At 45.4% G+C, this 18,644-nt stretch overlaps 1 protein-coding gene and 1 pseudogene across 2 annotated transcripts in view; one reads left to right on the plus strand and one right to left on the minus strand.

Moving 5' to 3' along the window:
- Positions 1–18,644, plus strand: part of CWC27 (CWC27 spliceosome associated cyclophilin) — a 162,329-nt gene that overhangs the window by 42,345 nt on the left and 101,340 nt on the right. The gene's annotated exons all lie outside the window — the stretch shown is intronic.
- LOC146352135 (uncharacterized) lies at positions 9,906–12,992 on the minus strand (annotated as a pseudogene).

The following is an 18,644-nucleotide window of genomic DNA, read 5'->3' on the forward strand; positions in this document are numbered from 1 at the left end:
ATTAAGTTCTAGTAATTATTCAAGGTGATGGTTGTGATGATTAAAGCCAGGAATGATCTGGGCCTGGCCTAGCTTAAGGCTAGTCTGCATGTTTCATATCTCATGTACCTGCTCCTAAATGAACCACATCTGCTTATTAAAGCTAGCATGCCTCCACTGTTGAAGTGAGGTTGATAGCTATCCAGAGCAGGACACGGTGGTGGCATCACGGTTATGGGATTTGCTCATTGTTGAGGCCCATCAGGGTTTGTTGAGGCCCTTTGGTTTCAGGGAGGCTGTTGAGACTTTTATTTCTCAAGCAATTAAATACATTTTAATCATTTGTCAAATGTTAGTAAATTTGATCTGTTGATAATTTTTTAAGAAACATGAATATATTCTAGGTTCAAACAAAAACTTCCAAAACAGCAGAACGTGGATTTGGAGCACTTCCTGGTTTATCAGTAGTCTTATTTTTAATCAAGCCACAGAACTTGAATCGTATCAATTAATCCATTAACATTATAGCCCTAGTCTCAAGGTTTTCATCCTGGTTTTATTTTATCTTTTTATGTGGTGCATTATTATTTTTATTCTTATTACATATGATAATTTTGATTTTACTTTGTATGTTATTCATTGTGAATCCCTGAGCATTATTTGGGGAAGAAAAATGATATATAAGCTTTAAATAAATGGAGATTCTTTAGCTTTAAAATAAAACAAAAGGCTCTGATACTCAAGAGTATTGCAGCCTGTGACAGCAAGGATGGCCTAAGGGACATTTTTTACTTGTAACTACTGTTTCTTTCTGGACAGTAAGGTTACGTAGCTGATTTGATGCGACTGTAATGATTAAGTATATTGGCAAACATTTGTTTCTCAGTGTCACTGTGTTCATTCAGAGCATTTATTTATAGATTGCATTGTTTTTTCTTCAAGGATTGCTGAAATGATAGTTCCTGTCTGTTGGCAGAAAATAACAATTTTGAATGGTGGCTATTGTTCTCTCATTGTTGGACCCCTCTAGCTACAGAATCAGCAAGAATGCCTGCTAAGACAAAGTGTCGATGTTGTCTCCTGATCATGGGAATAGCCAGCTGCTAAGTTATGGCTGTAAGAAAGCTGGGGTGGGGGGGTGGGAACAGGACATGGGGAGATATTATCCATTATTCTTCATTGTAAGGCATGAAGTTGCTTCACCCTTCCTAATAGCTTCTAGGACATAAGACAGATTCTAAATATGCATTGTTTTCATTGCACTTTGTAAAACATCATGGGCAGTATTTGTAACAAAAGAGTAAAGACTTTGCATTAGCCTAAAAGAAGAGAATTCTAGAATTCATTCTCCTAGGACATTCTGCTGCTGACCTGAGAATCACCATAAGTCAACAAAAGAATCCAGGGGGAAACTCTTTTTATTTCTAGAAGTCTCTTAAAGCCCTAGCATAACAGTGACATGGAAAAAGTCCTGATGGAACAGCCAAGAACCATGAAATATGCCCTAATAAAGTTGAACAGATTGCATTTCTTACTTAGGTGACAGATAGGAAAACTGTTGCTTGAACCAGTAAAGTAAGCTAACAAACAAGCTGAACTAGAGGACATCTATGAGGCATAAGTGAACAACCATGGCCCTTTTAAAACTTTGAGTAGCCTCAAAGTGACTCACGGAGAAGTGCAGTAGGTAGCAACCACTTTGCAATACAGGTGGGCAACTTGTGGCCCTCCAGATGTTTTGGCCTACAATTTGCAACAACCCTAGCAAGCATAGCCAATGGTAAAGGATGATGGGAGTTGTAAGCCCACCCTTGCTTTACAGGAAAGACTACTTACTGTTTGTACGCTGTGTGTCTCGCCGTATAGAAGGGAGACGTATGCCTAAAAAGAGAGCCAGTGTGGTATAGTGGCTAGAGTGTTGGACTGGGAGTTGGGAGATCCGGGTTCTAGTCCCCACTCGGCCATGTAAGCTCACTGGGTGACTTTGGGCCAATCACAGACTCTCAGCCCAAACCACCTCACAGGGTGGTTGTTGTGAGGAGAAAATGGAGGAGGACTATGTACGTCACCTTGGATTCCTTAAGGAGGAAAAAAGGCGGGATATGAATGTAATAAATTAATAATAATAATAATAATAATAATAATAATAACCACTGGGTAACCGTGTATTCAGGAGCCTTGGCTAATTGCTGGGGAAAGTCAGTGTGGTACAGTGGTTAGAATGTCAAAATTAGGATTGGGAACCCAGGTTCAAATCCCCACTCAGCCATGAAGCTCACTGGCTGAGTGAGGATCTGAACCTGGGTTTCTTTGTGCTAGTCACTCTGTCTCAGCACAACCTTACAGGGTTGTTTTGAGGATAAAATGGGAGTAGGAGAACCATGTACACTAGCCTGAACTCCTTAGAGGAAAAAAAGAATCTTGTGGCACCTTAAAGGCTAGCAAATTTATTCTGGCAAGCTTATGCCAGAATACATTTGATAGTCTTCAAGGTGCCACAACATTGTTTGTTGTTTTTGCTGCAATAGACCTAACACAGATACTGCTGGAAATCCTTAGAAGAAGGACAGGATATAGTAAACATTTGTGGCTCCTGGGTTTGTTTGTTTTGTTTTTTTAGTCTGTTGTGTAATGTGCAAAATGGCCCTTATGTGCAAGAGACACCTAAAAATTTTGAGGGGTGGTGGTGGAGATAGATGGAGAAATCCAAATGTGGAATGAACCAGGACAGTTAAACTTTGTGCCTTCTGGTCTGCAAAATGTTTATATCAGGAGTACAGAACTGTTTTGGGGTGGAGTGCCAGATTCCCCCCCTCCCCATAAGCCGGAGGCTGTCTGGCCCTGGCCCTGAAGTCACCCCTCTTTTTTTTCTCTTTTTTCTTCATTCTGAAAGGAGGCGTGGAACTGTGCCTCCTTCCAGTACAGAGAAAACCCAGGCTGCCCCACACCCGTGCTAAGACTGGAGATAGCAGTGGGCATGTGGGGTGGTAGGAGGTGGGACTTGCACCTTCCAGCACTGGTGAGTTCTGGCATCCCACATCCTCAGGGCTTTGGGACTCTCCCACATGGGGAAGACACAAGGCAAAAGGATTAAGTGTCTGCTGTTGCTTCTCCACAGGAAATCATGCTCTCCTGCCCTCCAGCATAGCCAGGCTATTAAGACACATGGCGTACCGCCCTAAATCACAGTATAATCCACTGTTGGCATTCTTTGTTTTGCTTATTGTTATGGTTACTCACTGCTGAGTTCAGGAACACTCAAAATAAACACATTTGGAACTTGGTTTTGTGGTCCTGCCTCTTTAAAAGGAGCTTAATGCCTATGCTAAATGTTCTGTCAAGTAAAGCATACTCCCAGAGCCTAGTACTTGCTCTCTATATAGTAAGAAGTTGTAATGTATTTTCTGGATCCATGGGACAGTATCCACTGGGGATGTGCCGCCTCCGCTGGTTCCGTTGCACTCTTGGGATCAACCGCCCACGCAGTGGGGCTTTCACACTTTAAAAAATAACCCTGGAAACAAGTCAGAGGATCTCTATTCTGCAAGCTCCACTGACCTGCCCCTTAACAGAAATGAGCGCTTCTGCTCATTTCAGGTTATTTTAGAAGCACAAAAGCCCTATTGCACAAGTGGGTGCCCCTGCGAGTGCATGGGCATGATAGGATGCTACCATTGTTTTATACACAGGTTAAGACGCTGAACTGCAGACCGGAAGGTCGGCAGGACAGCAGTTCGAGACCCGAGTGCCGCGTGACGGAGTGAGCTCCCGTCTTCAGTCCCAGCTTCTGCCAACCTAGCAGTTCGAAAGCAAGAAATTGCAAGTAGATAAATAGGTACCGCTTCGGCAGGAAAGGTAACAGCATTCCCTGCACCTCAGTGTTCAGTCATGCCGGCCACATGACCACGGAAGCGTCTTCGGACAGCGCTGGCTCTTCGGCTTAGAAACGGGGATGAGCACCGCACCCTAGAGTCGGACACAACTGGTTGGGGACACCTTTACCTTTACCTTTATGAACTACCTCCTATGACACTCAGAAGGCAGAACAAAGTTCCCCTTGTTCTTCTGTTGTGTTACTTCTTCAAATTGTCCCAAAGCAAACAGTGTTGGTTTCCAGCCATACAGGCAAGACCAAGCACGTCTTTGCCCTAAAATTGTCCTTCTGCAGTCATGAACACAGATCATCATGACTAAAAAGATGGGGGAGAAAAAAAGTGTGATAGAGGAAATCTCTCCTGTGTTGGAAGGGCAAACTATAACCTATATATTTTTGCGTTACTTAGTTAAAAGCAAAAGTTATGTATCGAAGTTCTGGCATCAACTATATTTATTTCTGAAACTTCACTTAAGTAAATTTGTAAATAGACCTCTAAATTGTCTATATGTCTGTTTTTAAAGGGTCTAGTGTGTGATTGCTATCTTTTTAATCAGATAAAGATAATGTATTTTACTCTAAAAAGAAGGAATATAAACCGCCCTTGGGATATTGATGTCAGATCCAATAGCAGGAGAAAAGGGTATCTAAAACTTCCAGTTGATACAGATTTGCAGGTGCAAGTCCCCTTGGTTTCTGAAACATTTTATTTTTTATTTTTGTGTGTGAATGAGTCACAGATACACTTTCTAGTTCCCAACCATTCTATAGTGTGAAGACATTTTGGGTCACCCCTCTCTTTTTCATATTTTGGTTAGAATTCACATCTCTACATAACGGGCGCAGTGAGTGGGCTAGCCACAATTTTGGAAGTGTGTATCTTGGCTGTGTGATCAGAAACAGTGATCTACCCTACTTGATTGTCTTCCTATGCCACTGTAAAGAAAGTGCTCTTCTCACTTCTTCAGGCAACTTATTTGGGGGGAAATTCCTATTCAGCTCTCCAACATTTTTCCAGTTTTGCAAAGAGAATTAAAATTAAAAGCAGAACCATGCTCCTAGCTGCTGCTTGTTCTGTTTGTCATGTTGATGGAGCAAGTTGCCCCATATATGAAAAATCCTGTCCATGCTACAGGGCAGTTCAGGCAAAGCTCCAGCTGCATAGAGCTACATGGGACAGAGTTGTAGGATTGCACCCATACATCAGGCATGCATGTTCCACCTCTAGATCTGTTGGACATACACACAGCAGTTGCAACATTTGCTTGGGAGTCTACTGTGCCTAGGCCTGATCCACTCAATTGTTCCCCACGTCTTTTTCAAGAGTTAAACTTTGTGCAGTTTACATGTATGCCCACTGGATTCCACATGCATAGGGCCAATGCAAACATTGCTCTAGTGGTCCCAGAGGCAGGACTAGCATGTTCAGAAGGCAGCGTGGGCAGCCATAATCCCGTTCTTCTATCATATGTGGGCTGTACCCTGTTGGAGCCTCACCTGAAGCACTGCAAGGATTGACCCAAGGTTGCAATCACTGAACTTTGCTTTGATTCATAAAGAAACCAAGCTCTCAGTGGCACTTGTAAATGCAATCAATATGCCACAAAGGATACAGCACAGGTCTGAATGGGCAGACAAAAAGGTTTTGTAGACTTCACTGCAAGGTTGCACTTAGAAGGACTGGATAGAACTCCTGCCTGACTATTGAAGCTGTTTTTCTTTATAGTAGTGACCACAACATAGTTCCTGTATATGTAGCTTGAAATGAGTGTGATGTCATTTTTTTCCAGGCCAGTTTAGGATTCTTTGCTATCAATCTGTATCTAGGTAATGTGTGGTCTTTCGGACAAGTTAACAGCATCCATGCTTTTTCTGTGGATAGCCATGATAGTGGTGTTCCTGATGTACACATGATGCAGGGTAATTCAGTGTCAGATGTTCCATTAGAGAATGACTATGCCAATAGCGTCTTAACTATTGCCGTGATCCAGAAATGTAGCGTTGTACAGGCAAGTTTTGAGTGTACTAATTGTGAGTTTTGATTTTTTTTTTTTAATTAATACGCCACACACACATCTCATATCACAAAATACTTTTGAAACTCCCTTAGTTTATAGGATGAGAGGAAATGTTACATCCTTTAATTCACTACCTAAGGTTTAGTAATTCATACCTACAGTGGCATTTTTATTCATTCACTCATCCATGTGCATTGACCATCAAAGGAATTATATTGCTTAAACAAACAAAAAACTATTGTGGCATTTCAGTGTATCTTGAATGGTAGGTATGATACCAACAGTTGAAACAGTTTCTGAGAAATTTCTTAGCTATCATGACATGAGCTACATGGGTTCAGCAAATACTGTGTTGAAAATCAGGACCAGGTTTTCTGATCTCACTAAGTACTTTTATTTCTTTAGGGAATAATTAATGTTTTTCCTTCTTGCAAAATTTAAGAGATGGAGTGTATAGTTCATGAATATCTTTATGGCAACTAATTCATTCTAATCAGTGTATGATCAGCAAAATGCATTCCCTTATTTTTCATGTCAAATACATAAATAGAATTCTCAGCATATAAAACTTGGTTGGTGGGCTTTGTATTTTTCAAGGGAGCCAGAAAGACAGCTGCCAAAGAGAGCAATCCTATGTCCCCTAGACAGTGTCTGGGGGAGATAGGATTTTTCGGTTTGCCTGCTCCGAGCTCATAGGCAGCATTATGAGCTTGTAGCTAGGAAACCATGCTCCCTGCCCCCTCCTCCTCATAGCCGGGGTGGAGAGAACCACAACAGCTGCCCCTCCATGCCCATCCGTGCTCATAACATGGAGCACGGACAGGGTGAAAAGGGAGCATTCTCAGGGGTGGGGAGGGGAGGAGACTGCAGAAGCTGTTTTAGACAACTTCCTATGCAGTCTCCAGTCCCGTTCCCACCCCCTCCCCAAAGTTGTGCTTAGATGCCCAAAAGGCAAACTGCAGGGCAGCCAGAGCATGGAAGGAATCCTCTCCTCTGTCCTACAGCCACCCTGCATTGGATAGGTGGCTGCCTCCGACTTCAGAGGAAGTTGGAGGAAACCATCTATCTCAATAGGATTGCACCCTAAAGCTATATAAGGATGTGGCAGGATTAGTTTGGGGCTCAGTCAGGATCCAAGTAATAACAAGATCAATCAGTGCTCCAATCCTGTTATAGAGCATAGACACAGAACAAGAAAGATACAGTACTTTTTAGGACAGCTATGCATAACTTTTGCTATGGAATTGGTCAAACAGTCACCGTTAACTTATAAAGAGGAACTTTGCTTACCGTACAGTAGCTGACGGACTTGAAGGAAAGTGCAAGTACAGTATTTTCTGATACATTTAAGCTGACCTGAAACCCTTAAAATTATTCTAGCTGAACATACTGAGATAGGATGCAGTGGTTAGAAGTCAATGTCCTCAAGTCCTGGCTTCTTTCACAACTATGGTCTGTGTGGCTTTTAATTACATAAGGAATATTGGAACACTTTGTAATGGTATACACCCGCATGAGCATATCACTTGATTACTCAGTTGATGAGTTGCAGCTGAATGCATGAACTGGCTCCACTGAAAAGCATTGTGTCTGAGTTGATGGTCAGGTAAAACAGAAGCATTGTCTGCAGCGTTTGATTTGCGTATGTAGGTTCGCCATTGCAGGTTATCACTTGATAGCAAGTGAGGAGCATTCATGTGTGAACCAGTCTTTACATCAGCTACAAAAAAATCCATGGTAGAGATAATAGTGATTTGGTCTTGTTGGGAAGGAATATTTTAAAAGACTCTCCTGGGCCAGTTTTGAAAGGATAAAACCCCCATTCTTCCTAGGGAGAGACTGGGAATGGGCCACCTAGAGCTGATCTGCTTTCTATCCCCAGTCCATCCTCTTCTCTTCTAACTGTGGAAGGAATGAACAACTGAACATGGAGATCTCCTGGTTATTTGAGTGTTAGTCTTGTTTGTGTGTATATCTATATGTGTAGTGTGTGTAAATAATTAAGTATACTTAGGGCACAATCCTATTCAGATAGGTGGCAGCCTCCGAACTCAGAGGCGACTGCCTATCCAATGCAGGGCAGGAGAAACACGGACGGGATCATTCCCTCCATGCTTCTCTTGCCCTGCATTTTTGGCTAGACAGCCAATTGGAGCTGTCTAGCTGCGGGAGGGCTGAGCGGGGAAGGAGGCTGCTGTACAACATATTGGATGTGTCGTACAGGCATTTCTGCCCTCCCCGCCCCAGAATGCCCTTTTTCAGCCTCTCCGCACTCCTCCTGCGAGTGCAGAGCACAGGGCTGTTCCGCACTGCCTCCTAGGCAGTGCGGAAGTGGGGGGAGGTTGGTTCTCCAGGAACTGACCTCAGAGTGCGGGCTCCGAGGTCGGTTCCCGGAAAACCAGATATCCTATGGCCATCTAGCTGCTGTCTAGTGGCCATAGGATTGCTCCCTCCAATTATAAGAATGGGAAAGGAATCGTTACATTAGTTATAAGTAATATATATTCATTATATACATTGTTTCTCTTCTTCTTACATAACTGTAGAGTACTTCAGTAATTCTCAGATGTTTGATGTATCTCCCTTAAAAGAGAGTTGGATTGTTTTGAGTCTTCCTGCTCTGACAAAACCTAGTTATGCCCCATACACATAAAAAGCAAAGTGCGAGCATTTAAAGAAGGCCCTTTGTTTAGTTTAAACCCCTTACTTCAGGAAGCTGGGGCCATGAGATATTGCTTGTAGGCAATGGTCTGTTCCCCAACCCTGTGCCATCCAGGTGTCTGTATTTAAGGCTGGGCTTACTTTTTCTGGGTTTGCCAGTAAGTGAGCAAGAAAGGAACCAAGTGCCTCCTTGCCGAATGTTATGGGGAAAGATCTTGAAATCCTTGGTTACAATTCAGAGTGGTACTTCAGGTTCTATGTGCTAAGTAGGGCTTCTGATATTGCGAGTGAAAGTGGGGCAGGCAAATAACAAGACGAAACACAAGTATTTGGTGTAAAACCTGGGCCACATTTATTGAAAATGGAACAATCTGCAAAGGGAAACAAAGGCGGGCACTTCTCTATGCCAGACTATTCTGGCCTTGTATCGGGCGAGACATTCGATGCCTATGGAGTGGTGTCCTTGATCACCACCCCTCAGAACTGCCCAATTTTGGGATGGGAGGCCTTCCCCTGTCACCCCTCCCTCAGGCCATGAAACTCCAAGTGGGTGAGGAGAGTTGGCCTCAAAGGTAATCTGTATCTCCCAACTTGGGCTGCATAATCCTGAGCTGGAAGCCTCTGGCCTTACCAGTCACCTGAAACAGTCCCTCCAAATGCTCAGCAGCCCTATACCCCACCAGAAGTGCCCGCACATAACCGCCACAGGAGGACAACAAACCTCTGCTCAATCGTTCTCCCCCCCCCCCCCAGTACTGGATTAATTCCAGAATGCCTCTTCGCAGATCAGCCAAAAACAATAATTGCCCAAGTCAGATAGGTGGACCTCATCCTGCCTATATAGCTTGCTCCGCACATGGGAAATATCTGGATGTACTATAATCCCATCGCTCTGCCTGGATAAAGAGTTCCCTGTTTCCCTGTTCACTTTCTTATGGGCCCTATCCAGGGCTCGGGCATCAAGACCATCCCTCCAGGCCAACCTTGGCAATAAGCACGACCATATAAGGGATATCCCTGGCCAGCAGTGCCATAAATCGTCTAAAGCCTGTAAAATCAGGGCCTTGCCCTTTAACAAGCCCAAATCATCCCCCCTCCCCAGTGCAAGACCAAAACCTGCGGGGGGCCCTAACCAGACCCTGCTGCAATAATATGGGTAGGAGGAGCTCCAACACATGCCGCGTCTTCCCAACCATTGAATGTTGGCATACCGGCTGAGACCGAGCTGAGATCCACAGCTTGACCTGGAGGCCCTCCATCCAGCCCAGAAGACCATGCTGCGCCCACAAGTGAGCACACACACTGGCTCCTGCACACTCCAGCGATCTAGGAGAACAATAAACCAACATGTGAACAACAACATAGAGAAAAAATTAGTGCCCTGGTAGAGGCCTCACATAGGCCTGATAAGCCTTGGAGCGCCACCTACCCACCATCTGAGCTTTGTCCATTGTGAAACCTATTGAGGCTGTCGTAGAAGCAGCCCCAATGCGGAATGAATGTGTACAGGAATGGAACATTCCCAGTCCCAAAGTCCTCAAGGCCAGCCTTGTGACTGTCCAGAATTGATATTTGTTCAAGGGGGAAGAGTCATTATGACAAAACAAAGGGCTGGGCAAATTCCCACACATATTGAGAAATGCCCCCAAAGCCATGACCGGGCACAACTCCTGCAATGGCGCAGGGAACAGTGACACCCCCACCCATCTCCCTGTTTTATTGGTCTTAGATTTCCTTAGCCGAATGTGGATAACCTGCTGAGAGAATTGAATATCACTGAGTTGTTAAGCTCGCCTGGACCCATCGCCCTTGGCTGCCACAACCAGTTCAGAAATCCTAAACGCTCCAAAAAATGCTGTCAAAGCAGCAGCATGGAACAAGGTGGCCTCATACTGTGAGTTACAAACGGAAGGCCACTGACCCCTCAGTCCCAGTAGTATATCAGGTGTCAAAGGACACTTCGAGTCGGGAGTTGCTGGAGACACCCTGGACCAGCCCTGGAGGACTTGCCTGACCCTGAAGTCAGTGTGTTGTCGTCCACACTCTTCGTTTTAGACCAGAAGGCAAGTGCTGATAGCCTGCCTTTGATGGTCCATGCCAAAAGGCCTCCCCTTCGAGCATGTACAAAAAACTGCAGCAAGTGATCCACCGGAATGGGCCACAACTGCTGCAGCTGAAAGATAGCCCTGAAGACAAAGAACTCCCTACCTGCCTTGGTGTAAGAAGCTCTTGTACTAGGGGCTATGGACTGCAACATGGCCTGCTCTGCCTCCTCCCACCAATCTCCCAAAGCATGGCTGACATGATATCCGGCAATTCCTGCACCAAGGGGGGAACTGCTGGACCTGGTTATGCGACAGTGATGACGTTGTCAAGGCTGAGGATATGCCGTGCATGGAACAAAATATTAAACCGTAGGCAGTGCAAAGTGAACGCCCGGACCAAAACCATAACTCTATGATTGCAGGATGACAAGGAATTGATGACCTGGACGGTGGCCTGGTTGTTGCACCAAAAGTGCACCACAGAATTGGACAGTTGTTTGGCCCACAGATGTGCTGCCATATATATTGGGAAAAAATCCAAAAAGGTAAGATCCTTACCCGTGGCTAGCCAATCCTCAGGCCACTGCTCAGAGCACCAACGATTCCTGAAGATAACCCCAAAGCCAAGAGCTTCCAATAGTGACTCACACCTCCAAAACGAAATGCTGTTGAACTCGTCGAGAAAACACAGCCAAACTATCAAGCCCTCTTTCATGGCGGAAGACACTCTGATGTGGTGGTGTGGGAGATGTAAGCCCTGCATTGCACCACATAGGTGTCTAAGAAATGCCCTGCCAGGGGCTATCACCCTACAAGCAAAATTGAGATGCCCGACCACCTCCTGAAGTGTATGTAGTGCTACTTTCTTAGATCTCAACACACCAGAGATCCTGCCTTTTAAAGCCAACAGCTTATCAGTACGGAGCCTACAATATTGGTTAACCGAGTCCAACTCGATTCCCAGGAACGTGATGACGGATGAAGGGCCCTCTGTCTTCTCTGTTGCCAAAGGAACACCCGGTTCCTCAGACAAGGCAAAAAACTTCCACATTAAATATGTGCACTGGATAGAACCTCCAAGGCCCGAGAATAAAAAAATTATCAAGATAAGGCACAGCACTCTGTAACCCAGTCCTGTCTTTCAGGGCCCACTCCAAAAAGGAACTGAACTTCTCAAAGATAGCACCCCATAGGGAGAGCTCTGTCCACATAGAATTGGCCTTGAAAGCAGAACCCTAACAGGTCGAAATCATCAGGACAGATAGGCAACAGGCAAAATGCAGATTTAATATTGGATTTTCCCATGAGGGCCCGGTGACCCAAGGCCCTCACCATCGCCACTGCCAAATCAAAAGATGTGTAATATATTGAGCACGGGTGTTCCAGGATGGCATGTGATCCACTCTTAGGGAAAGACAGGTTAGGGATGAACCTGTATTCCCCAGCTGCTGGATTTTTCCTTATCCTTTGCTTCAGACTCATGGAATAAAAAAAAGGCATCTACAAATTCCACTTTTAATATTATCTCACTGGTTTCTGGTAACAGGTGGTAACCCAGGGGGTAGACATTGCTCCAGTTGGAATTGCATCCGTATTGACTTTGGCATGTGGATCACTGTCCGCCTGGCCGATTCAGCTAAAGCTGAAAGAGCACTGCCCTCTGGGCCATGTCAAGTAGCAGCACATAGGCCCGCTGAGAAGCAGGGTCGGTATTAGCCACAGGAGGTAAAGTGGCTACCAAAAGTGTAGAGGGTTCAACCGTCCCACCCACCAATGCAGCATCGAGCCAGGGGTAGACCGAAACGGGTGCTAGCGCGGAATGGGCAGTGCCACTCGTCAAGGCAAAGCTGGGAGCCACAGAAGTGACCCCCAGGCCAGGCACACTTGCCAGTCTACCTAGCAGAGGAAACGCTGCCCCCACAGGCTAGGCAAGATGAATATCCCCCTCTGTGTGGAAAAGGGCCAACCCACTCCCACCATCCAGGGAAGCCATCCCCATTGTGCAAATGGGCTCCAGCCTTGTGGGTGGACCAATGGCCCTGGTCCCATTACCTCACCTAGGCATGAAGAAGCTGTCACCACATCCAGAATCTGACATGAGCTGGGGTCTGCTGGGGCAGGAGATGTGGAAGCAGGCTTGCAGGCGGCTGAAACTGCATTGGGAACGGAAGCCCGCTCCAGAGTAGGATTCCTGAAAGAAGGATCTATTGGCAATGATGCTTGCACTGGAGCGGGATTGGATGTAGCCTTGATAGCATCAAGCCTCCCTGCAATACAAAGCAATAGGTTTTTCTGGGCCTGCCTTCTAGTCACCTGAGACCCCAGGCTCCGAACACCTTGCTGCAGTGGGATGGCTGGGGCAGGGATCCCTTTATCCTTCTCTACTACCTCCAGCCTGGATAGGATTAAGGCCATATCTGGGTCCTCCTCCTCAGATGCTGATGAATCAGCACTGTGAAGCTGGCGCTTAGCTGGGGGAGAGGGGCCCTTCCTTTTACTCTTTTTTTCCCCCAAGGCCCTTTTTAGGAGGCATTGTTAAGCCAGGGAAAATTGTATTGAGAAACAACAACAACTATGGCAGAGTTCCCCACTCCCTGGAAAATTTGCTAGAACAGCAACAAAGACAGAAAGGCTGTAGCAGAGTCCCCCCACTCCATACCATACGTTATGCCTCAGAACGTGGAATTTATTTGTTGTTGTTGGGGGTTTTCCCCTCTTCCTTCTCCCCACACCCAGCAACAACAGAAATTGGGACTTGGATAGTCCAGGCCCACCCGGCAGCAGAAGAGCAAATCACAGGAGAATTTGGGCGGGGGCGGGGGACACCCTGAGGCCAGGATGGAGTCCAAATGGACAGGGCTTGTGGAAGCAGCTGCCCTGCTACTTCTGGAAAACGGGGGGTACAGCCCTATTGGCTCCTACCAACAAACCTCAGGCCTACAGGCCCCAGCAGACATGGCCAGAAGACCGCCTTTCCTGCCGCAGAGGCTGTGCATGCAGCAGGAATGCCCAGGCCAAGAGGCCCTGGGAGTGGGAACCCCACCGCTGAGAGACAGCAACCAGAGCTGCCACTATTGCCTGGTCTGTCCTGCGCCCTGCTGAGCAGGCTGTCTGAGGCTCTCAGGGGCCAGGAGGAGGGATCCGCCTGACGCTGAGGCCAAGGATTCCGGCCCACGTGGTCGTCACCTCGCCCGGCTACAGAAGCACGTGCTCCTTGCTCTGGAGCCACGCAACGGAGAGGACGGAGGAAGTGGCTCCACAGCCTAACATGGCCGGTAAGCCCCTCCCTGGTGATGCCACCTCCAACTGCCAATGGTGTTTGCCCCGTCTCATCTTCCCCCCCACCCGCAAACTCCCTCCTGCGGCCAGGCAAGATGGATGCGGGGGGAGGGCACTTCTTTGAATGGCAGATAGCTCTCCATGCCATTGGCTTGGATTTTAACTTTCTTACCATGAGTGGAACAGAGTTCATGTTCACCAAGCAGGGCTTTGCTGCCTCCCCTTTCCCTCTGCAGCCACATGTACCCACTGAACATCTGTGGGTTGGGGAAACTTTTGGGAATGGTGTGAAATATGATGCAGGGGGTTGCAGACAGAGGGACGTTGTCTGAAGAGAACAGATTTGTGGTCTTAAGTGGTAATGTGGGCAGTAGCATGCAACTTTGAGTTCAGGGAATGTGTGGCTCTGTAAGATTTGGCTCTGAGCTCTCCAACATAGTGCCCATAGGCACCATGGTGCCCGTGGACACATCTCTTGGTGCCTGCTAGGCTCCCTGCCCCTCTTGATTTTTATTTTATTTCTTAAAATTTGTTTAATTATTATTTTTTTAACTGGGAGGCTGGCATACTACAAAGTGAAGGGCTGTCCTCTGGTGCCATCTTTATTTTGGTTTCAAAGGTGTGGTTTTGTGTTTTGGAGCTCAGACCCCACCTGTGTCTTGTACTTAGGCTCTTGGACAAGTTACTTTTTTTTTTAGTCTCATCAGTTTGCCTTCTAGAAAAATCAGTATTTTGTGATTGACCATGTTCCTCCCTGGCAGCTGTTTTATGAATGGGCAAGTCCCCCAATGATAGACATTTTGTGAGAGCACCCACAGCACTCTCTCAACAGTCCAAATGTGCTCACTTCCCCCCTGATTTGGCTAGATGCTTGGTGGGTAGAAGGACTGTGGAATTCCACAAATTCTTTCCCCAGTTCCTTTCTTTCCATTAGGGGAACACCTTTTGCAGAACATGGTACCTTTTGTATATAAAGTTCTATCTGAAATCAGTCGCATTATTTTAAAAAATACCAAATGTTTTGCTTCACTGACTTATTAGGCATCACTTCCTTCTGATTAAAATCATTTATTGGGCAAAGAGATATATACTAAATCTGTTTCACATTTGATTTATGTGAAATTGACATGCTGCTGTTGAAGTATTTTGAGCAAATGAATTGTATTACTTGCCTGAAGGCAGAATTTTTATGTTTTTATGAAGAGAAGTTAGTATGTTTCTGGAAAAGGAACATTAATTTAAGCAATGATATCATGCTGTCAAAGCACTAATGTCATGTGGTGGCATGTGCAGTAACAGGTGTGGCCACCTAGATTTTAAAGATTGTTTCCTGTTTCTTCTGCGTTCATTTTGAACCAAATTTTAGTAGATCGCTGAAGTGGAAAGAAATGGATATAAAGATTTTTCAGTTTTTCTTTTCATAGGAAATCCATTATTCTGAACTATTTCAGGGAATGTTTTAATGAAAAATAGATGTGAGGCCAATGTAATTAATTTTGATGCATGTGACAAAGCACTAACATTATTATTTTCTTTAAATATTTCTGTCTGTTTGAGGCGGCTGAAACATAAATCTGAATGTATTTGTCAATCATTACCTTGCTTGGTTGAAACCTTTCTTCCCGGTCAATGATTAAAAGGGTTTTCCATCCCATGGAAAGCTTGAAATGGGGGAGCTTTTCCTTTGTAATAGCGTGGCCTAGAGAGTTCAGGTATCTTAGAGAGCTGTACCCTTGGCCCAGAGAGCTGAGATGGAGGGGTGTGTGATTGTGCCAACATGAGTTGGTGGCCTCTATTTTCAAACTTCCTTTTTCTATTAAAAACATTCTTAGACTAAGGTTAAACTTAGAACTATTATCTGAAACGGTGTACCTGCCTGGCCCAGAGAAGCAACATAGTTTAGGTGTGCTTTGTTTATCTATTTGATCTTTTCTTCCTTTTTGTATTTTGTAATGTGATATAAATTCTGATTTCCGTAAATAAACTCAATTTTTTTTATTATTGTTGTAAGATTGGAGGTTTGGATAGAAGAATGGTAATAGAGCCAAAAAGACTGCTTTAAATTTCCTTAATAGTCAGTGGCAAAGATGCCAGACACACCTCTCTTCTAGGATAATTACAGGTAGATGGTCCACAGTGACTAGGAAATAGCTGGAGTCACCACTGGAAGGTAACAGCCATTTTGGCAAAGTGCATTTGTTTCTCCCCCTCTTCCCCACCCCAGCTAAGAATGATGTAAGCAAGATCCGTGTCTGTGAGAGAAACAAAGAGTGCAGTTTTCAAGGAGGACTGGAAAAGAGGCAGAGGGCTGGCTTTGAGCACTGGAAAAACGCCTGTGCGGGTCTGCCTCTCTCTGGACATTTGATGCAGGGCAATGGGATTTGCTGTTTGTAGGAGTTAAACTGTGCCTCCGCTAGGGATGTGTGAATCAGCAAAACCCAAACTCACCTAAGTTCTCCAAATTCCATCTCGAAGGTTGTTCCAACTTGAGTCTGTTTCAGATAGTGAACTTTGTTTTTTTCCCTTTTGCATGGAAATCTGTGCATATTTTTGTGCGTATTTTTGCAAATGTACGCATCAGTTGTGCGCATCTTTGAAATGTATAGATTCTTCTTCCATTGATTAAAGCATATTTGTGTGCATTTTTCAGAGATACACATTTTCCATGTGCATTTTTCAAATGTACGCATGCTGTCAAATGCATTTTTTTCAGTCTGCAAATCGCATTGCAAGCTCAGAAATGTATGGACCTCAACCACAGATTCCATGTCCATGTTCAGTCTGGAAGGTGTGAACTGGGTAAATCCTGATCAAAAACGAACTGAAACGAATTTCTCATACATCCTTGGCCTCAACCTGTGCTCATCCTGTATATTTGTAAATGAACTCAACATTGTGTAATGTCTGGGGCAGTATCCTACACTGCCTGCGTGCTAGTGGAATGGACCGTTAGCACACCAGGAAGTAGCCGTTCCTGAAACAACTGGAAATGAGTGGAAACACTCATTTCTGGAACAGAGCAGGTTAGCAGAGCTCCCTTCTGTGACTTCCACTGGCCTGCCCCATTCTAGAAATGAGCGTTTCTGCTCATTTCCAGGGTTGTTTCAGGAACCGCTAGATCCTGTTGGACTAGTTGTTCATTGCGCTGCGGAAACACGAATTGCAGAGGCGCAGCAGCAGTATAGGATACTGCCGCTTCAGTGAAGTCTCCAGTGATCTCTGTCCAAAGGAAACCAAACTCAGAAAAGCAATGTGGCCCAGAATTCTCATCGCTCAGGGAAGTGGGGAGAGCCTAACATAATTATAATTCTTTGCCTGGGATCCATTTACATTTGTTGTCCCACACTTGCTTGGCTGGGAGGTTTGAACAATTCCTGAATCTGGGGGTTCTTCATAACGGTTCTTGATGCCCCATAATTATTGGGGGAGGTCTTTTTTCTCTTTTGTAAAATGCATTCAAAGGACACTGAGAATTGCTAGGTGATGTCAGCTGTTGAAGTTTGTTCTATAAAGTTTTGGGAGTCCTTGTAAACTCCAGCTTGAACCTGTAGCATCAGAGTGGTGCCTCATAACACTTTTATACAGCTGTCAATCCAACATAGGAAGCTGGCTTATACTGTGTCAGGGATGCCCCTGTAGTCTTCTGAGCCCTCCAATAGCCAGAATCAACCGTCAGACAAAAGAGCTGCTTTCCAAAGTGAAATTGACATGCTGCTGTTGAAGTATTCAGCCTAATGAGGCTTACAGATGTTAATTGCCTGAAAGTCAGAGGAAATACAAAGGAACAGCCTACCAGGGGATTCTAAGAGTTAGGACGTTAGTTGGTCTCCATTTGGAGAAAAGCGCAGCAACTCTCTGAACTTGAGGAGTAGGAGGGGAAATTCTCCCCCTTTCCCGTGAGGCCTCGGGGCGCAGCTGCTGATGTCGAGCCAAACGGGCTGAGTGCCTCAGCTTGGCTCCCACAACCTCTCGCTTGTGCCTGCACCTCGCATCTAAAAGCTCAAGTTGTCCTTCCCTTTCCATGCCAGGGTCAGTATCGCTCCCAGGAATGTGAGCAGGGGGGGACTCCCCCTCCAGTTGCGCCTCTGAAACCTGAGAGGGTTCCTCTCCCACGGACTGTATCTCCTCCTTAGAATCAGAGCTACTTTGGGACTCTATGGGCTCAGATCCAACCCTGACATACTGAGTCAGACCATTAGTCCATCTAGCCCAGTATTGTCGACACTGATTAGCAGTGCAGGATTTCAGGAAAAAGTTTTTCCACCCATACCTGGAGATGCTGGGGATTGAACTTGGGACCTTCTGCATGCAAAGCATGTACTCTGCCACTGAGCTATGGCCCCTCCCTTGATAGCAAGGTTGAGTAGCAATCCGATGCTGATGATAGCAAGGTTGAGTACCTGCATCTTGAACTATTGGAGTTTTTTTTTGGCCATGGAAAAACAGATGTATGCTTAGAGCTTCCCAACCTAAATGAGCTTTCCCAGCCATTCAGAGAAGGTAACTGATATTTACACCATTGTTTTGTGTGTGTGTGTGTGGCTTGCCCCCTTCTATTGAAGTGAATGGGGCCCTGATGTATGCAAGAACTCTGTGGGTGTACCAAAATACACATGGAACTTTGGATCAGGGTGCTTCTTTATGATATCTATAGATCTGGGGAAAATAATTATTTTCTTTTGCTGTTGGTCTAGTAAATCCCTGTGTGAGGGTTGTATCCAATGTTAGGCCTACTTAGAGTAGACCTATTGAAATAAGTGGGACTTAAGTTGGACTAACTTTGGATAC

The sequence above is a fragment of the Heloderma suspectum genome, chromosome 2 (assembly GCF_057233095.1).
Source record: "Heloderma suspectum isolate Gila_16-S chromosome 2, 16-S_ref, whole genome shotgun sequence".
NCBI classification, from domain to species: domain Eukaryota; kingdom Metazoa; phylum Chordata; class Lepidosauria; order Squamata; family Helodermatidae; genus Heloderma; species Heloderma suspectum.